At 42.9% G+C, this 14807-nt stretch overlaps 1 protein-coding gene across 2 annotated transcripts in view; it reads left to right on the plus strand.

The window, feature by feature from the left end:
- Positions 1-14807, plus strand: part of SLC6A6 (solute carrier family 6 member 6) — an 88425-nt gene that overhangs the window by 13817 nt on the left and 59801 nt on the right. Inside the window, exon 1 of one of the 2 annotated variants that reach the window (XM_017732540.1) lies at positions 9483-9501. The exons of the other annotated variant lie outside the window; for it this stretch is intronic. The gene's annotated coding sequence lies outside the window, so the exon portion shown is untranslated. Of the gene's footprint in view, positions 1-9482; positions 9502-14807 lie in introns of those variants that run through there. 2 annotated transcript variants of the gene reach the window in all.

A 14807-nucleotide genomic window follows, 5' to 3' on the forward strand; every position in this document is an offset into this window, starting at 1 on the left:
CACTGCAAAGCTCCCTCCCTTCACTGGCAGCAGCAACTGAAGATGGTTAATTATCCAGAGAGATATCCATCACTCATAAACCTGCATCTCACAGGAACGTGTCCTGTCAGGAGGCAGCCACTCCATGGGCCCAAAATGTCATGAGGACAGCTCACAAGTACACATATCTCTGTTTAGGAGTATAAACCTCTCTGGAGAATAGATTTTCCCGGGTATTTCTGCATGATCCTGTCCTGTGGTGCCCTAATTTCTGAATCAAATCTTCCAATGGGGTAACACTAACTTGTGTGAATGGCGTTAGGCTGATTTACAGCAGGGGAGGATTGAGGCCTTATTGTAAGGAACAAGAGGATTATACTGGCCTCAGAGTTCATGTCAGAGCTGGGACTGGAACTCAGGGATTACTGAGCAGTTTTCTCAATTGCTTCTGTTAGCTTTAAAGACGGAGTTGTGTTGAGGAAAACCTCCAAGAGTCTGATTTAATGGCAAATCCACTCTTTTTTTTCCACGACTGGTTCTAAGATGCCTGCCTACTAATGAACGTGGCTTTTTGTGCTCACACAATGGAGTTGCTCCCTCGTGGCCCACCCAATCCTCTTACAGGATCCCACCAGGGAGATGCAAGGACAAGTTTGGAGGTGACGCAGGGCAAGGTGCATTATACAAAAGGTGACTGTTTTGATTCAGAGGGTTCAGAGGTCTGAGGAGTTCTAACTAAAAGGTTGACTGGCTACCACTAGTGCAACATCACACTCCACCGTGTGGCGTGGCTAACAAATGCGGGACTTCTATCACTCCACAGGTGAGGGCTGGATTTCTGCCTACATGGAAGCATGTCGCATATTATGCTCTTCCGCTTTGTGTCCCTTCATGCTCTGTTGTGCAGTTTTCAACTCTGTTTCATGAAGGCAGAAAGCCTCAGATGATCTCCCCTCAAGGCTATGGGCTGCTCCTTCCTTCTGAGGCCATGTTTTGACCTTAACTAATGTTCACGGTTTCCTCCTGCAGAGTAATGGGCCAAATATTCCTGTTCCACCTTTTTTTTTCTTTTTTTAATTTGGTCAGATATGAACATTTTGTGCAGGGAGATGAAGTAATTCAGCCAATTCATATCTTCTGACTCCTACTCAGTGCTTTAACCCATGTTCACCATCTTTCCTGGACTACTGCAGTGTTTATAAGACATTTGACTTCATTTGGTTTATGAAACTTTTCTTGTTCTGCCTTTCTTGAGCATTAGCCCATGAGGCAGCTTGCATGTTTTTCTGTATCCAACACTTCTTTCTGCCTTTTTTTTCCCCATTTCCAGAAGGACTTGTTCCTTAGAACAGATTAACCACATACTGAGAAAACGAACAGGCCAGATTGTCTAGTGCTCAGCATCCACCACTGAGGACAGATTTTCCAGAGAACTCAGTTTCCAAGGAGGCATCTAAATAAGTGACAGATACTCAAAGTGGAAATGTGCCCACTTCTTTTAGTGCTCAACTAGTGCTAGAGCTGCTCTGAAAAAACTTGCTCTGATATGGTTGCTCTCCTTCACTTATGCCACAAGACTTCCACATTTCCTCTTTTGTACCCTATTTATGGCTCTCTACCATGTTCACCCTTGTGCCATACTCCATCCCACAGGTCTCAGCTGACCTTCTCCTGCTTGTTGCCATGTCCTTCTGCACCATTAAAACATCAGCATGTACATACACTCACATTTCTGTCAAGGGGCCCATCAGGGCTAATGCCCCCAAATGCAGAACATATGTGCAACATAAATTAATTGTTAAGGCTAATGCTGATTGAAGTTTGGTAATTCAGCCTGCAGGATATACCATATGTTTGAAGTGTATTGTCCAAATTTAGATTTTAAATTCCCAAGGGCAGGGACCACTCCTTCCTCTATGTTTACATAGCATCAATGAGACCAATAGTGCTTAGGTCTGATATACATTAACCTCAGCCAATGCATTGTTAAGTTTAATAATGACTAGTTAACATTAAAGCACAATGGATAAAATACATAGACAAAGGCTTTTTTTGGCAGAGATTTTTGTCATGTTTTTGATGCCAGATTCCTACCCAAGTAAATAGTCTCTGGTCATCTGAATAATTGGCATTTTCTTGAAAAAATCAGCCCTTATATTGCACCATCCTGGTTTTCCCTTGTTCAGCAATTGACACTAAGCCATGGATCACTATTTAGGATAACTTAGCCAGAGCCCACCTGAGTGAAAAGTCTGGAATAGGAAGGCACCTAAATGACATGCCAGACAGTGAACTCAGGGAATCACAGAGCCAGGGTGTAAATGGGCAAAGGAAAATAAAGGTTTTGAATGCAAGAACTTAATGTCATTTCTTATTATTTATCTCGTTACTTTGTAGTTCCCAGAAACCACACTCAAAGGTTACTGTACCCAGGCCCTCCAGCGGGAGCATAAGAGAGCTATAGGAATAAATCCAAGCTCCATCTGAACTGACAGGCTGTTTTTCAGTGCTAGTTATGCAACATGTTAGTACCTCTAGGTATAGGACCAGTGGGATTTAAACTTGTACAGCAGATGGTCTGTGCATCATTGCTGGAATGCGCCTGCTGACCCTAGGGCAGAGCCTGAATGGACTTCAAAAGAGAGACTGAGCATGCTTCAAAGTGTTATTGTTTAAATGTTCCACTAAATGGGGACTCCGGAACAAAATATCTAGCTGAGGTCAGTCTGAAAAATGTCAACACACATAATGAGAAAACCGTATGTTGTGTGAGAAAGAATATTTCATAGGGGTATTCTGGCTATTTTGAGTTGGAAAAAAACCACTTTTTTTCATGTGTGTCAGCCAATTGTCATAATCCAAGTGTCTTTCTTCATGAGCTTCATTTGCTTTTGTTGGAAAGAACAAGGTCTGTATGTGAAAGTCATAAATACTTTTGGGAAGTGTGCTTTGTCCACAGACAGGTACACTGGGAGAACCAAAGTTATGGCAAAGGTGTGTTGCAATACAACATTGACATAGCCTTGAAAGCCTCCCTCCCACTCATTTCAGAGCAAAACTTGTGAGGGCCTTGTGTTTGGTTTGAGAGTGTGATCCTGTGATTTCTAATCATTACTGAGTTCTGTTTTGTTCCTCCCAAAGCCCATAATGCCTGCTCATAGCATGTTCTTTCTCCAGGGTAATCCACAAGTTTTGGCTTCTCCTAACTCCATTCAGGGAGAATTTCAGTAAGAAAGGGATTGGGTTCATGTTTAAATCAGTAGGTTTAATATCATGAAGAAAGATTTCTTTAGCAAGTCAAGCTCAACAAGATCAAAACTTCAGGAGAAAATTCAAGATTCAGCCTTTGACTTGCTGGTCCCCGATCTGCATCTTGGGTGTTGCAAATATCAATGATCTGGTAGCTTTTGGTCTGCAAAAGGTTTCCATGTTGGCCACTGGCAATTCAACATGGGTGGCTAAAACATTATTTCCTTTGCTGGAAGCGAAGAGGAGCAACCTGAAATTTCACAGCATCTTGTCCTGCTGGGGCATGCCTCTATCTTGATGGAAACACATTGCAATAACACACAGATTAAAAGCTAACCCTCCCTGCAGATGTAATAAAGATCCAATGCCAGGAAGAGCAAACAAGACCCATGTTAAATAAAGGGGAGGCTTGTTTCTTTCACATATCAATATTCAGTAAGATCAGCCAACTTGGCACGCTGGGATGAAAAGAAAGCTACCAGGCAAGGTAAAAAACTGAAGGACTCTGAAGTGAGGATTCATTAAACCAAGAAGGTAACTTGGGCTTGTTTGTAGATTCTCTGTGTCTTTGTAACATGTTGTAACTGACACAAAACTTGAATAGCAATCAATGTAAGTGGGTCAAAAATAGCATCCACACCCTCCCTGGAGTCCTGGTTGTTGCACCCAGTATCGCTACTCAGCTGTTAGCTGTGGCCCAGATTAAGCAAAAAACCCTGTAACCTTACCTAACCGAGTTGAATTCAGCAAAGCTTTCAGGCTTTTGCTTATCTTCGGTGTATGCTTAACTTCAGTAAGTATAGAAACTCCTTGTTAAATAAGACTTTTAGACCTGCACAGAGCTGATAGAAAATCAGTTTCACCTTTTTTATCCTGTTTGCCAAGTGCTACAAATAGCTGATACTCAATGTGTAGATTGTTGCAACTACTCAGCAGCCAAAACTCAAAAGTGTGTCAGTAAGTTAAAGGTGATCTGTTATCTCAGTGTTCCCAAAGCAGAGTAGTTACAACACATTTCTGATTAACATAATTGGTTTTAGGAATTCTGGTTCCCTGGAAATATTGTCACTCCAAAACAAATGCACTCTGCAAATTCTCCAAACTTGTTAAACTGCTCATGGAGAACACAAAGTATGAGTCAAGACAAAGTGAGTTTGTGACAAAACTTTGCATAACAGGGAAATAAACTCCAGTAAACCGAAGGAAAATATATTACATCCATTACTCAGTTTGCATTTTTACTCGAGTATAATAGGAGTATAAACATTTTCTGTCATCAGCTTACAAAGCAACTTGTTCTGAAAGTGATGCATGGTGAGAACTTGCATCTAAATTGGGTACATCTAAATTAGACTGAATACAGAACACTCCCAAATGTGGTTTTACTTAGAGCTAGCCAAGGAACACAGAAGAGGGTTCACAAATATTGAAAGAAAAATCACCCCCAAACCTCACAGGCTCCTCCCTCCGTATGCTCATTGTACAGGAGTATTTTGGGGATAGCATGTTTATTTGGGTTTGCACTTTGCAGGCAATGCAGTTCTTGCCGAGAATGTGCTGTTTGGTATTCTCTTAGAGTGCAAAACATGGCCAAGTGTTTTGCTGAACAAGGAAGGACTTATAAATGCACTGGGCGAGGCCTACAGCACTGCAGCTCTGGCTTCAGGAGATGGCAGGGATTCTTAAAATCCTCTTGCTCATTTACATTAAGTAAACAAACAAAATTCCCAAACCGTGAAGCCCACAAATTATGTATGTAGCCAGGCTGTGTAATCACAAGTTCCCCTTATGGTTACTTTTACCTTCCCTCTCACTCAAGCTTTCCTCTGCCTATATTGCTGCTGGTCTTTACTAAGCCCCACATTCTACAAATATTTATGCGCATGATTTACTTCATGCTTTTAAGCAGTTGCAGAGGGTTCAATAGGTGTTAATAGATAATGAGCTAGAACACAATAGAACTGCATATCTGCACAGATCAGACTAAACCTGGTGAAGTACAGCTGTGCAGAAAGTTCAGCACATGGGGAACAGTTTCTAGGGTCTTAGCTTTTAGTAGGGTTTACCAGAGCTGGCATTTGTGTTTGTGTAGCACCTGGCACAAAGAGACTCCAAATCTGACCAGGATCCCTAGATCCCAATATGCTGCAAGTAATGAACTGCTCCAGGCACTATAATTAGGCATCAAACAGCAAGTACTCAGAGTTCACAGACTCTAGCACATGGTATTGCCAATACATCTGCTGACATTCGCATCTGTAGATTGTTCATTCAAACACTGCCTGTTTTGGAATACTAAAACATTCCTACCATCCATCAGCTGCTACCTGACCTCTTTAAAATAAACTTTCTTAATGGGCATGTGCCTGGATCACCAAAGAGACTATCAAACTTGGCACTGCAGAGGGAAAGCCAAGCCTGGTGCTAGTGATGGCTCTGCATTCTTACTCTCAGATATCCTGTCATCAGGTCAAGGTTGTGGCACAGTGACATGGGGCATGAGCCCACTGTCTGCACATTGCCTGTCCAGCATTTAAATCATCATTATTCCAGGAATTTGTTGCACACTGTGGTACAGGGGTACATGTAATATCAACTAAAGGAAAAGAGAATGACTATAAGCACGTTGTCATGGCTTCGGCGGATATTCAGCAGCGACAACAGTGTGCCAGGCTGAGGCGCCCAGCCGGCAGCTGGCAAAGCATGTTTTATGTAGCTTTGTGAGCACAGACTATGCAAATGTATTCAAAGGATGTTCTCGAGGCAAATTGGTTGGAGCTAAATTTGCCCAGATGCTCTTGAATCTGCTTATTAGAGCCCTTAGCTTGAAAATTAGCTGGAACTGATGAGTCAAACCAGAGCTGACTTTAGGATCCTTGCATATTAAGGAAACCACAACCAGATTAAATGTGTGCATGTCTATGTAGCGTGGAAATTCAGCTCTCAATGCCTGATCCCACTATTCCCACAGTGGGGGCTTCACAATGCTTAACATGTGGAGAGCTCCTGGAGAGGCCCGGGCAACTATTTTGCCTTGAGTTTTTAGGTTAAGAGAAAATGAAGAAATAATTTTCTCTTACATCCTGGCTTTTGATTTTTGCACTTGCATTTCGTTTTGCCTGCAGAGGCACTCCCCAGCAGTGAACTCATGCCTTCCCACTCTTGTTACATGTTCCATTACCAAAGGTGAATAATCAAGACAAATATGAAGAATGAGAGAAGTATGTACTCATTTATTCAGATAATGAATGTGAAGGATGAAATCATCTTAATCCTGAACTAAAAACAACTACTTCAGGATCCTGTTATGGTAGCAAAAGATACTGGAAGGAGGTGGGATTGTGTTGTGTCAATGACAGTAGTACTTTTGTTTCCTTGGACTTCTTTCCCGTATAAGGAGGCTATGAAGGGAAACTATTGGAACCTTTCTTTCACCTGAGTATTGACTCTAAGAAAGAAAACTGTGCGTTGAGCAGTGGTTTAAATCAGTTTCTCCAAGACAATTGGTAGAATGTACCTGCTTGCCCACAGCACGTTTTCACAGACTGACCATACGTTCTCCCCATTTGTGCCACCTCTGCAGTCACTGGCAGAGCTCCAGGGCAGCAGATCTGCCATCCCCCTGCCTCTGTCACCCTATGTCAGACACTAGCTCGGATCAGCCTTGCTCTTGTGGCAGCTACACTGCGTCTGACCCCCGCCTGGGTGTACAAAGGTGGGAAAAGGGTGGGCCATTTCCTGCGCTTAAACAACTGAGCTCTGTTAGCTCAGGGACAATTGAGCCTCTCGTGTTTATACTGTCTTTGTCTGGATAAACTGTATGGACACGGTTCCAATGCAGCCACCAGGAGATTTTCTTGCTGATATTCATGGTGCCAGCATTTCACCCTTAATGTGTATTTGGGGCATCTCCATCTTGAATCAGGACCTCAAGCCTCTTAAAATTTCATTGCAATTATGTTTGGATTTATTCTTTAATATTTTTCTTTTACTGAGGAAACCAAAGCTGAGCATGGTTTTATAACATATGGTCTTCTTCATGCTTTATAGAAGGTAAATGTCACCTCACTGTGGTGCATTTAGTCTACTCAAGTATCCTCAAAGAATTTGACACCAAGGATGTCCCAAGGGATTGGCCTCCCAAGGCCACCCTCTGGGATTTGAGCACTCAGCTCAATGTAAAACTCCAAATATTGCTGAGGCAGAGAGAGGTATTCAGTATCCCACACTTCACAGAACCTGGATGCATTTTGCACACACCAGCTGTGTGTGTAAGGAACTTGGGTTAAATCAGAGAATTTTTCTTTTTTCAGCCTCCAGCTTTTCTATCTGTGTCGCAATGATTGGTCTCCAGCTGTGAGGAAATACAGAAAGCTTCTTATTTAATACGTTTTGAGTAATCCTCAAGAAGCCAATTCCCCCCTCCCCAAAACGGCACAGTCTGTGTTCCTTCAGAAACATCTTCGTAAATAACACCAGGAACTTAAAATACCTTTCTGGCCCCATAGGGTGGGATAGAACTTATAGTATAGCTGCGCTGACATTCACTCCATATATACTTATCATTTCCTTCTGAATTTTTTCCTGCCTTCTTGATGGTGTGTTGGATCTGCTAACAGTGGAGAAGGTCCTGTAGAGGTGAGACGGTCTTGTACTCAAAAGATACCAAGAGTTAGACCTGTTGGGATATTTTGCTTGCTTTTGCATTCAGTTTGTACATCATCCTGGGATGGCATGCAATTTTTCATCACGAATAACATTTGGAGAAAAAGCTTAGGGAAAACTACAGATTTAAAATAAAAACAAAAATAAGCCCTACCACAAACCAACCCTTGTATTTGTCCATAGAGCTTACTGACTAAAAGATAATGGCATAGAAGGTTCGTGGATTTATGAATCCTCCAAAATCCTTTTCTTCCTCAATGGCAGTTATACTCCTGAGAAAAAGTCAGATGCCAGATCTTGCCCTGGCATCTTTCAGTGGATTTTTCCTAAAATAAAGAGGCTTTTCCAAGCCTGGTGGTTTCAGATGGTATGATCAATGTTTATTCATTTGTCCTCTCTTCCCATGGAACTGGCAATGGCTGTTATTTCTTTATCCAATAACACTGTTATGTCTGTTTCTCTAATCTAGCTACTTATATGGTCTCAACCATTGCAGTGTTTGAGCATATCCCAAGAATTAATAAAATAAACCTAAATAAACCCCTTAAAGCAATAACAAACCCTCCTTCCTTCCCAGCCTTATCCTAGGCAAGAGTCTTGAGTTTTTGAGCTTGTGTGTCTGTGAGGAACTTATGGAGGCAAAGCTGAATTGAAGAATGGGTCGTACCTTCAGCTGTGAAAACAGTGTGAAAGGCTGGCACAGGAGAGACCACAATGGTGACCTGGGCTGCTACAAGAGTTTGCCAAGACTAGATGTGCTTCCCCTAGATTTTCTGCCCCTTGACCTCAGCTCAATAGTATTTTCTATGATTCCTGGAATCTGGCAATTCATAAAATTTATTAGGGGCAGAGGTTAGACATGGGATTTTCTTTTGACAAGGAGAACTATTTTTTCTGCCTGGAGATGAGCTGCCCTGATCAGCTGTCACTGGAGCAGTTGCTTCTATTTATTCTGACTTCATCTGGATCAAAAGCAGTGTCTCTGTGTGTCTCCTCTCCATCTTTGTCCGGGGATTGTTGTCTATTATTGCTGTGGACACTGTAGTCCCCCAAGACAAAATTTATCCTGCAAATTCAGTCTCTGTTTTAGATAGGTTTCTATCCAGAGGTTGTGAGTAGTTTTTTAATGGCTTGTTGGGAGCCTGGTCTCACCTGTTACCCAGTTTCTGGGCTTTGGACCTGCAGTCCAGCGGAAGGAAAGTTTGATGAGTCTGTGGGTCCAACAGCTTTGGGCAAGAAAGGAAATCCCATGTGCTTGAGATTGCAAATGTGGTGGTGAAGATTTAAGTGCATTAAATCCTACATGAATAAGAACAAGCTGAAGCTCTTTCCAAGAGCTCTGAATCCAAAAACAGCAAATGGAAGAATTACCAATGTATAAAATTATAAATAAACACATGCCAACATTAATTGGAGGAACATGTCCTTCTCACTGACCTTAGCCCGTGTGACTGTATGTCTGCTGTAAAGGACACGAGCCCTTGATTTCTCTGTAACCAATAGACACAAACCTTGTTTCCAGATGAGGGATTAACTGCACGTGAGGAAATAATTGACTGCTGGATCGTGTTTTTCACATACCTCTTTTTAGACCTGGATCAACGAAAAGTAAGTATCATTATATCTCATATTTGTGCTAGAAACGAAGCAATTTGCGTACTTGCAGGAATGAGATACAGTTGTCTCAGAAGTTTTTGTTGGCAATAGAACAGGCAGCTGTCAACACTTCAGCCTAGAAGTAGATGCAGCTCATTAGGACAGTTGGATATCATCAGATTAGCTGGGCTTGGAGATAGGGTGAGACAGGAAAACATATGACAAGAACTGGCATTGCAAACCCTCCCCCTTCAGAAATACTACCTCAAAACCAAGGAATGTTGTGGTTGATCACAGCCAATATCAATACAATATATCCTAGTCTAAGGGCAGACTTGCCAAGTATTTCAGCATGGGTTTCAGTGCCCCTGGTACACATAAAAGTTATGGCATCAGTTCTGGATTAGTTACTGGGACTCTGGTAATGATGTTCCTGGCATAGCACTCCTTGCAAACACGTACTTTGGAGGAGTTCCCATACATTTTTTTATTGTCCTCTAGAGCTATGGTGGCAAGCTGTGTGAAATCTATCCAGAAAAATGGAAAAAATCAAAACTAAAGGGAAAAAAACAACCAAACCCGATTAAAGATGTCAAAGCCTTTCTTGTGCAGACCCAAAACAAGGTCTGAAATCAAAAGGATATGTGTTGACTCTGTAAGAGTCGTGGGGGAGGGAGTTCTAGACTTTCTTTCAGTGCCCCTAGAGGATTGGCCGGTATATTCTATACAGTTCTGGGACCAGAAAGATGCTCTCAGACTGGAAACAATCCAAAGATGAAAAACAAAAGCAACAGCAAAAAATATCTGAGTGGCAGCAGGGACTAATTTTGAAGAAAGCTTAAACAGCCTTGTGTCAGCAACAGGTCAAGGTGACCAAGGCCCTCGACAGTACTCCATGGATATGTAAAAAATATAAATGGCAGCAGGCAGATGAAGTGTTTGTCAGCATGCATTGCCATGGTTTGTTTTTGTGTTCAAAACCTCTTTGTTCTAAGCACACTTCTCTTTTCAGAGCTTGAGCCTTAGCTTGGCAACCCAAGCAGCAGGGATGCCTTGTGTTTCCTTAGGACTTTTCATCAGATAATCCCCAAATGCTTTAAAAGGGTGAATTAAAGGAGCTTCACATTTAGAAAAAAAAGAAAAGGATTCATTTCCTTCTTCCAAAATGCAGTCCACTCTGGTGTAAATTAAAAGAGGACCTGGATTCTCCAGTGGGTGAGATCCTTCTCCCTTTACATTGCTGCAGAGTCAGAAACGATTCGTTACCCAGCCTGAGTTCCTGTGTGGGGACACGGGGAGCAAAGGAAAGAACGGCTCCCCAGTCATGGAGAGTGTGCTGCAGCAAGCAGCACCAGCAATAGAAACGTATCAAATTAAAACATAGGAGAGGAATAAAAGAGAGAATTGCAATTTCCTTGAAAGGTATTAGGCTTGATCATTGGAACTGCTGCCTCCATTCTTAATAGCAGTGAGGATGTACAGACATTTGTGTGATTTCTCTGCTGAGCAGCACCTCTGCTTACTCAGTCCTGATTTGAGGTTGCTAGAGCAACAACAAAACCACTTCCTATAGAATGTGGATGTGCTCTGCAGGCCTCCCAGGCCTGCATGGTTAGCAGAAGTTAGGGAACTTCACAGAGGAAATACAATGCAAAGTACTAAGAGATGTGGAAACCTTAAATAGGGATGTAACTTCAACCACTATTTAGTCAATGCAAAGGGAAAATAGGAGCGTGATGGCCTTAGAACCTCTTTGAGGCAGCATTTAAGTCTGTTAATAATCAAGATGAGATTGCTTTATAAAAAAAAATAATTTGGATTTTTCGAACAACTCCCTTAAAATACTATTTTTGTGCACACTTACATGTGACATCCATGTGACATCCATGTGACATTGTTTCAAGTCTTACACTTGTAATTAACATTCGTTTAGCTTTCATTACTGACAAAATTTCAAATGCCAGAGGATGTACAAAACCTGCTGGGTGATTTGCAAAATCTTCCAGTGTTGGAAAAAATTTTAATGATGAAATGTTTCATTAATTGCTTCTATTTTATCTGATTCCTGGCTGTTGCCACAGGAATCTTGAGGGCTTCACAACAAGGAAGATCTACATTCCTAAATTATAATTTCTGGGATTATGCTAAAGCACCGTGTAAGAACAAGTATTAATTATTATTCAGACAATTCTCTGTTTCAAATATATCTAATTGAGAAAAACCAAGGAAATCACCTCTAGACTGTTTACTAATAAAATCCCCAACTATTTCTGTAGAATTTGATTTCCTACTCAAGTGGTGTGATCCTGGGAAAGAAAGCTCAAGGTCTGCCTAACCTGGCAATTTTTCTCCAATATGCTTTCTACTGAATTGGGAATTGTTTGAGTAGTATTCCTGCTAAAAGTATTCCCAATGCTTTTGATGTTGAGCTTTTCCTTCTTGGTTGTTGTGTGTCCTTGGCCGTAGCAATAACGCAGCAACTTCTCCTCATTTCCCTCATGTTCTCAGAACAATTGAGATTTTTGGTCCATGCCCAGAGAATCATAAAACCATGGGCCATAAGTTAAGGGGAGTGTTTCTACAGGCACTGGTGATGAAATTACTCCTGGAATATTGCAATTACTTAAAATATCACCTTGCTGGAAAGTATTGGCAGACTGAAAGGACGAGAAAACATCGGAGAGCTTGAGAGCCTCACACATGACAAAAGATTAGAAGAACAGCTTTTGAGCCAAAAGACAAGTGGTGATTTTGACACGAGCACAAACATAAAGATCAGTGTGGATGTTAATACAGAAACATGTGAAAGATCTCATTTACTTTATAGCTGAATCAAGGGGTGTAGTTCCTATACATTTATTTCCTGATCTAGATACAACATGGCTAAAAAATGTGTTGTGGGCTACAGCCAGCTCAGAGTCTCACACAACCAGTGGACTAAACAACGTGCCTTGGCCACAGCACCTCCTTGGAGAGCACTCCAGAGCAGGGGCAACCAGTGGTTGGCAACTACATCTGGTAACCATGTCCCCAGGCCACCAACACACACAGGCAGTGTTGGGCTCATATATGACATTGTTGCAGAGAAAATGCCCTTTGACTATTAGACAAAAAATTCCAGTACTGTGACTGGCTGGGAGGCAGGTACCCACAACAGACTCACTGCCAACAACTGGGGGACGCCTAAATCTAGATTGGGCAAAATATTAGAGACTATGCAGGGTCTGCAGCAGCCCAGCACAGGCAGGGAGACAGCTGATTCGTGGGATGCTGGAAGTCTGCAGAGATCTCAATGGGTCTTGGCCTTCTCTTCCATCTCTGATTGCTGTCCTGCCAGCCTTGGAGTACATTACTGTTTATTACCCAGAGGGGACAGATGAATTCCTTCTACAGCAACAATATTTTTTTGTGATGCCAATGCCATGACCTTTATTCATGAAAAACAAAGTACAAATGGGGAAAGCAGGGTGGAGCTCTCTCAGAAATGTGATGTAAACAGCTACAGAGATGTGGCTGTGCTCCTCCAAAGCCATTTCCCACCAGGTAAGGATTAGAGCAACAGGCATTGCAAACACAGCAGAGATCCTATCTGATATTTTGTTAAGCTAATTGCCTATACCTAACAGCAAGGTTTAATAAAAATTACCAAACTGAACTTTTGGTCAGATTAGACAACATCAACAACAACAGCTTCCAAAGGATATATGAAAACAAATTCCCATTTCAGGTACTTGCTGACATTTTTAAAAAGCCAGCCTCTTTTCTAGCATTCATGAAAGTAACATGAACAATTCAGTAGGAGAAGAGCTCCCATTTTGTTGTGGAAACAGTCTCCGCAGTACCCTTGAAAAGTCATCCCGAGGCAAGTTTGAAATAATTCATGCTTTTGCTCTTACAAAAATATCTTCATGTTTAGAGCAAACAGCTGTTTTGCTGGTGGAGAACAGCAGAAACATGACCTATATTTAAACCTGTATCTTACTGGGAGAACTGGGAGTTTAGTCTCCCAGTAGGGAAGTGAAATTCAGTCAGTGACACATGCAAAGAGCTCTGGGGTAGCATGAATTCAGCTTAAGGAGAAACCTGAGTTGAAGCCAGGTGAGTGGGCATGTGGCAATGTCCTCTGCTCTGGCTGGAGATGGTGTCCTGAGCTCCAGCATGCCAGTGGATGTGCCTGATAGATGCCATACCCTTTTCCACATGGTTTCACAGGACCTCAGGAGGCACTGGATGGAAAAGCTCCCAGGGATCCACCACACCCTCCCCTGTGTGCCTCTGCTCCATGATTTATTCAGCTCTGTCATCACGCAGTCCCAGGCCCTGCTGCTCTGGATGATGCCTGGTCACTGCCACAGCCCAGCCTGGCCATGCAGCTCGTCCATGACACCAGCGGCCTCCAGCAGCACTTGCTATGGGGCAACAGAGGTCAAGGGTGTCTTCGTGAGTGTCAAGGGCATCCCAAATCCACTTCGGCTGCTCCACAGTTTGCTGGGATGTGCTTCCCAAGGAAATGTGGGAGTCTGGAAGCAAGTTTCCACACTTCTCTCTGTGAACTTCATGAGCCCATCAGGCAAACTTGCAGGAGTAAAAGGAGAAAACCTGAGGACTTTGGCTGATACAGAGAGTAAGAGACAATTGCTCAGTCAGGCAGCCTGTGACCAACTGTTCACATAATATTAACCATTTGTGGCACATTTAATAATCAGTAAGTGATAATATTGGGCTTTGATACAAATCAGAGCTGACTAGCATTGGCCAAAGAGATTTAGAGGCCCAAGTCTGGATATTTTGTGCTTCGTGCTGAGCCTGTTCCACCCTCTCCCTTTTCTCCACCTTCTCATGTACAGACAACAGAGCAGGATTGCTCTGGCTGGGAGAGACAGGCAGAAATCACTCTCTGCAAGGATGCACTGCTGGCTTGGTGGTGTTGCTGCACCCAGATAAACTTTCCAAAATCAGTCTTTGCCCAGGTTGGGAGATAAGCGTCAGGTATCCCAAAAGAGAACTGCAGGGATGCCGCAGGGAATATTGCTGAATTTATTTTAGGCCGCGGAGATTGCGGCTGAAAGATCACTTGGGAGCGTGCCAAAGGTCCAGAAAAGGTAACTGCTTGGGGAGGCTCAAGGTCACCCACACCCGGGAGCCGCTGGCGTCCCCTCAGTGACCCTGCTGCCTCACGGAGCGACACGCTGCCAGCGGAGGTGGAAGCCCAGGCATCTCCTCGGAGCACGCCAGGCAATGCCTCAAGTGTTTGCGCCCCGGCTGTGCCAGGGGCCGTGCCGGGCCGTGCTGGGCTGTGCCAGGGCTGGGCCGTGCCG

Source organism: Corvus brachyrhynchos, unplaced genomic scaffold (assembly GCF_000691975.1).
Source record: "Corvus brachyrhynchos isolate BGI_N302 unplaced genomic scaffold, ASM69197v1 scaffold4, whole genome shotgun sequence".
NCBI lineage: Eukaryota > Metazoa > Chordata > Aves > Passeriformes > Corvidae > Corvus > Corvus brachyrhynchos.